We start from the raw sequence: 9,144 nt of genomic DNA on the forward strand, positions 1-9,144 counted from the left end.
TAGGGCCAGGGATTTAGCTCGGTGGTTTTGTCGGCTCCTGCACAAGCGCAAGGACCCAAGTTTGATCCCCGGTACCCGCCCCCCCCAAAATGTCTTTTACTATCAGGTCGTGGTAGTGCACAACTGTAATCCCAGTACTCAAGGAGGCTGAGGCAGGAAGAGTGTAAGTTTGAGCCCAGCCTAGGCAACTCAGTGACTTAGCAAGGACCTGTCTCAAAATAAAAACGGGCAGAGGATATATAGCACAACGCAAAGGCCTTGGGTTCAATTCCCAGTATTGCAAAAGATAAATAAAAGTATTTTACTGCCTGTCAAACTGTGAAACTTTTTTTTGCTTTTACAGAGTGATGAGCCTTCGCTAAATAATCTTTACCACTACGGTGAGGCTGAAAGGATAGCTCATAGTAGAGCTTGTGCTTAGAATGCAGGAGGCCCCAAGTTTGATCCTCAGCACCGAAAAACAAGTAAACAACCAAACAAACACACGAAATGAAACTATAATTACTCTCTTGCTTGTATCCTGACACAAAGTGTAATATCAACACTGGTAATGTACGGAGTGATTCGTTTACCATTATAGCTGTCCTGGGAGCCATACGGTGGCTCTCTCTACCTGGTGACAGTATTGTGATAATGCTTCATTCTGCTGCTCTTATATAAACATCTGCACAGCTTGACTGACTGTTTCCATTTACTCTCAATCAGAAGCCAATAGTATTCTGACAACAATCTATACTTGGTAGAGGCTTTGGCCACTAGACTGACAGGATGGACATGTTTAGCTGCTAAAATGAAATCTTTACCCACTTCCCTTATAACACAAGTGGAAAACAAGGCATTTCCTGCTCAGGAGTCCCAGGAGCAGCCTTTCACTGGTGACATGTGCCAACCTTATACAAAAGAGCTCTTATAGCCAGGTTTGGCAGCATATGCCTGGGGTTCCAGCAGTTATGAGGCTGAAGAAGAAGAATCGCTGTGAATTTGAGGCCAGCCTAGGCTACATAGTGAGTTCAAGCCAGCCTGAACTACACAGCAAGACCCTGTCTCATAAAACAACAACAACAAAAACCCCAAAATTAAACAAAAAGAAACAGCAGAGCTGTCAGTCAAGCAGCTGGGCTCCCACGGTTCCGTGGCGCTGTCACTATGACAGCTGAGGCTGTCCTGGATCCACACCATGACCACAACAGGCCTGAGACATGGCGCTATACCAGGTGACTCCACCCCACTCTGCAACCACTGCAAATGACATTGCTCCTTCTCCCACTACTTCAAAAACCCCACAATAAGGCCATGAAATGCAGGGACTGGTCCTTCTCTGTACCAGCAGTGTCCCCTCCCACCCAGTGAGTCAGTCCCAAGGTGCCCTCCTGTACGCTCTCCCCCTGCACCACAGCACAGGCCCCAGGAGAGCCCTGCTGGCCCCACTGCTGATAAGGGAGTTTTGTACAGACGGGGAGAGCAAGCTGCGGTGAGCTGCACTGAGAATGCTGAAAAGACTCAGGGCCATCAGTGCTGAGCAGGACCGGCAGCCCTAAAATGATCTCACTTTAAAGAATTAATGTTCACAGCCAAAAATAATTGAGTTTAACAACTCAAGTATTAATCTTTTTAATTTCAACAGGCAGTATGAAGCAATATCCCAAAGAATTGCTGGGAAAAAATTGGGGGGGAGGGTAATGGGCATCAAACTCAGGACCTTGCACTTGCGAGGCAGGTGGCAGAACCACTGAGTTAAATCCCCAGCCATAAAAAAAATTTTTTTGAGACAGGTTCTCAATATGTAGTCCAAGCTGGACTGGAGTTCACTGTGTAGCCCAGGCTGGCCTTGAATTCGTAGTGATCGTCCTGCCTCAGCCTCCCTCCTTAGTGCTGGAATTATGGGCATGTGCTATGAAGCCGTGCAAGTATTGCTGAGTTTCCTCCACTTTATTATACAACACATTTTATTCCCAAATTTGGAATGATGTATCTTTTAGGTTACAATATTCTTTTTTTTTTTTTTTTTTTGTACCAAGGATCAAAATCAGAACCTTGGGCTTTCGAGGCAGGTGCAGGTGCCACTGAGCCAAATCCCCAGCCCAGAAGCCCTGATTTCTTAGGCCAAGATTCCTGTACCAGGCTCGGTGCCACACGCCTATCACCCCCACTACTCAGGAGGCTGCTGCAGGAGGATTGCAAGTTCAAGGATAGCCTGGGCAACTTAGCAGGATGCTGTTTTAAAAAAAATGAAAAAGGGTTGGGGATATACCTCAGTGATATAGTGCTTTCTATCATTTTCTAGCTCTTTTTTATTTTTTATTGTGAGACACGGCCTTGCTGTGTTGTCCTGGCTGGGCTTGAACTTTCAATCTTCCTGCCTCAGCCTCTCAGTAGCTGTGATTACAAGTGTGTACCAACACAACCATCTATCTTGTAGTTTTTATTTGCATTTCCCTAAAGATTAGGGAAATTATGTACATGTATTGCCCATTTGTGTATTTTCTTTGAAAAAATATGTTACTGTATTATTATCCTAGCATCTCATTATATCTTACCGTTTTTCAAAATGGACTTGGTTCTTAGCAGCATAGAAGTTAATTCTTTGTTCATGTTTAAAATTTTTCATCTCATGCCCAGGATGTAGCGCAGAGGCACAGTCCCTGCCTGGTAAATGCAAGGTCCTGAGAGTTCGATTCCTGGTACAAAAAAAATTTTTTTTCATCTCTTATTACAGTGATACAATTAATTTCTATTTTGGTTTTCGGCCTTTGGGTTTGGGGTTTTTTTGTTTGTTTGTTTGTTTTTTGAGATAAGGTCTTGCTTTGTAGTTCAGGCTGGGCTTGAGGTCACTATGTGGCCCAGGATGGCCTCCAACTCCCAGTGATCCTCCTGCCTTAGCCTCCCAAGTACTGGGATTGTAGGAGTGCGCCACTGCGCCCATCTAAATAGTTTTTTGAAGGCAAATAGTACTGAAAAGCTAACAATGGGGAACACCATTGGCCTGTGTCACCTGACCCACCCCACCACTCAGTCTTACTGCTGAACAGCAACCATTTCCAACTTCTTTCACTTCTCTTCCTGTATTTACCTCCGTTTGTAAAAGTAGGCATAACCAACTCTTGGTTTTTGAGTTTAGGACACTATCATATGACTTCTGCTGCAGAGAGTTAGGATTAGTTATCAACCTGCCCCCCACAAGCCAACACCCCTCCCTCCTCCTGCTACCCACCAGTACAGTTAGGCCACTGTTTGGGGTTAGGCCCTTATTCAATGCTTACATTGTTACAGCTTTAAAAAATTCATAGCTGATTCATGTAGAGTTCCATAATTTCATTTCCTCCCTGGAGCTTTTTGTTTTCCTAGAACTGGTAATTGCTTTATTTTTACATTTGGTTGGTTTTCTGTATGCCTGTCACTAACAAGAAATTCTCTACCAGAACTCGAAAACTCTTCTCAATACTACCAGACACATCAGATAATACATCCTGGAGCCCCATTATCATTCATTCATTTCAAAAATATTTTCTGAGTGTGTCCTACACAACAGGACTATTTTTCGAGCTGGGATGCAGCATGGAACAGAATAGGCAAATGGTTCCTTCTGAGCTCCCATCCAAGTGAAGGGAAGGGAGGGCAGATAAGCATGCCGGAAGGGCAAAGGGTACAGGGGCATTGGGTCCGTGGTGCTGGGCAGGGGCCTTTCACTGCATGATCAGAAAAAGAATAAAAAACTCTTTAAAGAGGTCATCTGGGCAGGGACCTAAAGTAAGGAATGGGTGAATCTTTTGACATCTTGTTGGAGAACAATGAACAAGAACTGGGGGATGTTTGCTGACCAATTACAAGAAAGAGTTCTGAACCGGGCGTGGTGGCGCACGCCTGTAATCTCAGCACTGGGGAGGCTGACGCAGGAGGATCACTTCGAGCTCTAGGCCAGCCTGGACTACATAGCGAGACTCTGGCAATAAATAAAATAAATAAATAAAATAAAACAGAAAGAGAACGAGAATTCTGTATGAGGATGAGATGTCAGCAGTTAGTTCACCTGCAGGCACCGCGAGAGTGGAAAATCCAAGCCGAAGTGGGTTGGAGCTCTGCGTGAGACCTCAGGGAGCGGTGGAGAGGTGGGAACGCAGGGGCCGGGAAGCGGAACTATGGGAAAGGGCGGCTGGAGCGAGCCGGAGCGGAAGGGTGACACACCGAGCAGGGGTCTCCGGGCTCCGCTGGGGGCGGGGCTGAGGCGCCGCGGGGCGGGGGGGGGACGCAAGCTGACGAGTGGGAGGAGGCGGGTTAGGGTGACAGGGCGACCCCTGGGCTAGAGCCACAAAGAAAGGGACGGCAGTGGGGGCGGAGGACGAAGTGGGTGCGAGTGAGGACAACAGAGCTGAGAAGCTGGGACGCGGAGCTACGCGAGCAGCGGAATCGACAGGAATCCAAGTGAGGAGAGGTTGGCAGGACAGAGATGGCGGCGAGCGGGGACAGGGAAGGCGCGACCCCGAGAAGGCCGCCCGGAGCCGCGCGCCCCGATGGCCGGGTGCTTCCAGGGCAAGAAGGCGAAGGGAGGGAAGCAGCAGATACAAAGGGGAAGCTGCAGGGGAGTTTGCTGTTGAGACCCAGAGTTTGAGAAAGCGTGGGAGGAGGTTGAAGGGAAGCTATCAGAAGAAAACACAGCGGCTTTTTTTGTCCCTTGCTTCCCCCCCGCTACCCCCTTCTCTCTGCTGATCCCCGCGACCTGCGTTTTCCTGGGGGTCCGAAACTGGACCCAAGGCGCCGGCCAGGCCCTCAGGACGGCTTCTATCTCATCAGGAACCCCCCTTGCCCGTGTCCACCCATCAGCTGCCGGCTCCTCCCTAGTAGGAGGATTTTTTTTAATGGGGTGAAAATGCCAGTCCCTGAAGCCAGGGTTCCCTGACCCCCAAGGGCTGCCCTGTGCCGAGGAGCGGGGAGGCCGGCCGAGCTTGAAGAAGTGGAGAGATCTACACAACTTAAGTGGGGCATCCCCATCCCGTCAGCCTGCTTACCCACCTTTACCCCCAGCTCCATCTCTGCGACACCCTCCCCCCAAAAAACAAGTCACTCCCTGGTTCTGTCTGCAGAGAGCCTGTGGGCAAGTAGCTTGTTTTTACGTCCTTCAATAAAATTTTTATGAGGATCAAAAAAAAAAAAAAGAAAAAAGAAAAAGAAAACACAGCAGCTTAGCATTATTACCTGAGAGTGGGCAGGATCTATCTATCTTTCCTTCTTTCTAGACAGGGTCTAGCTATGAAGTTCAGACTGGCCTTGAACTCACTATGAAGCCCAGGCTGAACTCAAAGCAATCCTTCTGCCTCAGCCTCCAGTACTGGAATGACAAGTGTGTGTCACCATGCCTGGCAGAAACTCAGTCTTTTTTTTTTTCCCCTTTGGTACCGGGGATCGAACTCAGGACCTTAACGTTTCAAGGCAGGAGGCGGAACCACTGAGCTAAATCCCCTGCCCTGGAAACCCAGCCTTTAAAGGGCGAGTTTTTCATGGATAACTCATTCCTGACTAGTAAGCATACCCTCACTAGGAAGCATGCCCTCATGCTACTAATACGAAAAATGTAAACAACAACAACAAAAACCAGACACTACTAAAATCAGGAAATCATGTTATTGAGTTCCAGCAAATAAGGCATGGGGAGCCAGCAGGTCTTGCTAGTGTGAACAGAAGGTGGAGCTGCTGTCCATGCAGAGGGTAGCCAGCCAGGACTTAGGTCAAAGAAAATGTACTCCTGGGGTGCAATAGTCCCGCACTTGAGGATGCGCCCTCCCTCCCCACTTCCCAAAAGCTGCCTTGCAGAGGCTCACAGGGTTCATAACCACCGCACGTCCTAACCAGGACCTAGACAGGGTAGAATGTGTTTCAGTGGACTAAGATCCCATGGAGCAACCCAATGAGGTCTCAGAAGCAAGTTGAGTAGAAAAAAAGTAAAAAACGAAAAGGTGACTGCCTTAGTCTAGTTTGTGCTGGTGTAAGAGTATGTCACAGCCTGGGTAATTTAATGGACATACTGATTGGCTCACAGTCCTGGAGGCTGGGAAGTCCCTGATCAAGGTCCTGTCAGGTGATGAAAGGAGAGAGCTGGAGAGAACCTCTCCCAAAAGTCCCTTTTAAAGTCATTAAGCCCACCCATGAGGGTTCGGCCCTCAGACCCTTTTCTTTTTTCAGTCCTGGGGCTTCAACCCAGGGCCTTGCAAAGCCTAGGCAAGTACTCTGCCACTGAGCTACATCCCCAGTCCTTTCACTTTTTTATTTTGAGGCAGTCTCACTAAGTTGCCCTGCACTTTCCATTCTCCCGCCTCAGCTTCCCAAGTAGCTGTGATTACAGGCCACTACTTTTTCCCTCTAATCATCTCTTAAAGGCCCATCTCCCAGTACCATTATATTTGTAATTAAATTTCAACCTTAGTTTTGGGAGTAACAAACTATAGCAGTGGTTTATAGTATAATACCAGTTACATAATTTTAAAAGCATGTACCAAAACTAGGCCTTCATATATTTTCAAGAAGTGACATATAAACACTGATGGTGGATTGGAAGGAAGGGTGTATATTAAATACATTAGAATGGGTTTCCCCAAAGATACAGGAATAGAAGAATGAAACAGACACAATAAAAGAGGGCTGGGGGCATAGCTCTGGTAGAGCATGAGCTTAGCATGCACACTGGCCTGGGCTCAATCCTTAGCACCAAAACAATAAATGAGAGACTGCATAGATCAGCTGAGGAAGAAAAATCTCAATTTTGTGCACCTGAAACAAATAGAATAAGGGTGTTCAACTGTACTAATATTGTTGCAGCTAGCTATTGCTACATAACAAACTACCCTGAGACTTAGTGCCTTAAAAAAAGAACAACCTTTAACTGAGTATGATAGTACATGCCTATAATCCCAGCACTTGGGAGGCTGAGCCTGGAGGGTTACTGTGAGTTTGAGGCCAGTGTGGGTTGCATAGTAAGTTCAAGGGCAGTATGAACTACAAAGGGAGACCCTGTCTCCAAAAAAAAAAAAAAAAAAAGCCGGATGTGGTAGCACATGCCTGTAATTCAAGCACTACAGAGGCTGAGGCAGGAGGATCACTACAAGTTTGAGGCCAGCCTGGGCTGCATAGTAATTCAGGGCCAGCCTGAACCTCAAAGTGAGACTCTGTCTCAAAAAACGAACAAAAGCCGGGGATTTAGCTCAGTGGTGCCGTCGCCTGCCTCACAAGAGCAAGGTCCCGAGTTCGATCCCTAGTACTAAAAAAACCCAAAAAACAAAAAAGAACTGTTACAATTTAATAATAGACAATCTAATATAAAAATGGGTAAAGGATCTGAATAAGTTTTCCTCCAAAGAATATATACAAATAGGGCTGGGGATGTAGTTCAGGGGCAGAGATCTTGCCTAGCCTGCATGAGACCTAGTACCACACACACATAACACAAAAATATACAAATAGCCCATATGCTCATGAAAGGTGCTTAACATCATTAGCTACTATAGAAATGAAAATTAAAACCAAAATGAAGGCCGGGGATTTAGTTCCGTGGTTCCAGCACCTGCCTCGAAAGCGCAAGGTCCTGAGTTCAATCCCCGGTACCAAAAACAAAACAAACAAGTAAAACCAAAATGAGGTGCTACTTCATACACACCAAGATAGTTATAATAAAAAAGACAGATAATGAAAAGTATTGGCAAGAATCAGGAGAAATCCAGAACCTTCATATAAATGTAAAACGGTTCAGCCACTTTGAAAATCAGTCTGGCAGTTCTCAAAAGGATAAACATTTAGTTGCCATATTACTTAGAAATTCCACTCGTAGGTATGCCCAAGAGAAATGAAAACATATGTCTACACAAAAGGCTGTATACATATGTTTACAGAAAGATAATCCAACATAAAAATGGTGAAGGATCTGGGTAAGTGTTTCTTCGAGGAAGATATGAAAATGAGGCTGGGGATGTAGCCTAGAGTGCTTGCCTAGCAGGCACAAAGCCCTGAGTTTTAAGCCCCAGGACCACACACACACACACACACACACACACGTCCATAGTAGCTTTTTTTTTTTTTTTTTTTTGGTACCAGAGATCGAACTCGGGTCCTTGCACTTGCGCAGCAGGCGGCGAAACCACTGAGCTAAATCCCCAGCCCCATTGTAGCTTTATTGTTTTTGGGTTTTTTTGGTACCTGGGATCGAACTCGGGTCCTTGTGCTTGCACAGCAGACAGCGAAACCACTGAGCTAAATCCCCCGCCCCATAGTAGCTTTATTAATAGTAGCCAAAAAGAACTATAAACTGATGAGTGGATAAAATGTTGTATATACATAAGGTGGAATAGTACTTACCAGTAAAACAAAATGAAATACTGAGCCATGAACCAACCTTATTAAGTGAAAGAAGCCAGTCAGAGGTCCACATGTTATACGCTTCCCTTTACATGAAGTGGCCAAAACAGGCAAATGTGTAGAGACAGAAAGGAGAATCATGGTTGCCTAGAACTTGGGATAACAAAGGGCTGGGGATTTAGCTCAGTGGTTCCGGCACCTGCCTTGCAAGCCCAAGGTCCAGAGTTCAATCCCTGATACCAAAAAATAAAAATAAAAAAAATAACAAGTCAGCTGGGGTGTTTTACTCAGCACTGAGTCATTGTGACAGAACATGTGAGAATAACAAAGGAGCAAAGGTGTATTGGTGCTCATGGGCTCAGTCCACGGTCAGCTGGCTTCGAAGCAAACAAACTGTGGTGGGAGGGTGTGGTGGAGGGAAAGCTCCAGGAAGTAGGGAGAGAAAGAGGGGCCAGGGACAAGACATAGTCCTCACGATCATGCCCCAGGACCCATTCCTTCAGCTCAGAATGGAATCACCTTCCCTTCTGAAAGCCTCACTGAACATGTGAGCCTTTCAAGGGACTTTTATTTATTTATTTATTTATTTTTTGGTACCAGGGATTGAACTCTGGACCTTGGGCTTTCGAGGCAGGTGCCAGAACCACTGAGCTAAATCCCCGGCCCTCAGGGGACTTTTAGATCCAAGCCAGGGCAGGAGTGATAGCTAAGGGGTGTGAGCTGGTCTGGGGGTGATAAAAGTGTTCTAAAACTGATTCTAGTGACAGTTGCCTAACTATGAATATAGTAAAAGCCTTCCAATTGCAC

At 46.3% G+C, this 9,144-nt stretch overlaps 1 long non-coding RNA gene across 1 annotated transcript; it reads right to left on the reverse strand.

Annotated features, from left to right (window-relative positions):
- Window positions 1–1,973: 1,973 nt before the first annotated feature.
- Window positions 1,974–4,124, reverse strand: LOC147824885 (uncharacterized). The gene is made up of 2 exons (XR_015441766.1): window positions 4,028–4,124; window positions 1,974–2,678 (listed from the first exon to the last, which is right to left on the reverse strand). It is a non-coding gene; the product is annotated as an uncharacterized LOC147824885 (long non-coding RNA).
- Between the last annotated feature and the right edge of the window lie 5,020 nt (window positions 4,125–9,144).

This window comes from Heterocephalus glaber, unplaced genomic scaffold, assembly GCF_053883595.1.
Source record: "Heterocephalus glaber isolate CG9 unplaced genomic scaffold, H.glaber_assembly_v1.0 deba00001531, whole genome shotgun sequence".
Classification (NCBI taxonomy): Eukaryota; Metazoa; Chordata; class Mammalia; order Rodentia; family Bathyergidae; genus Heterocephalus; species Heterocephalus glaber.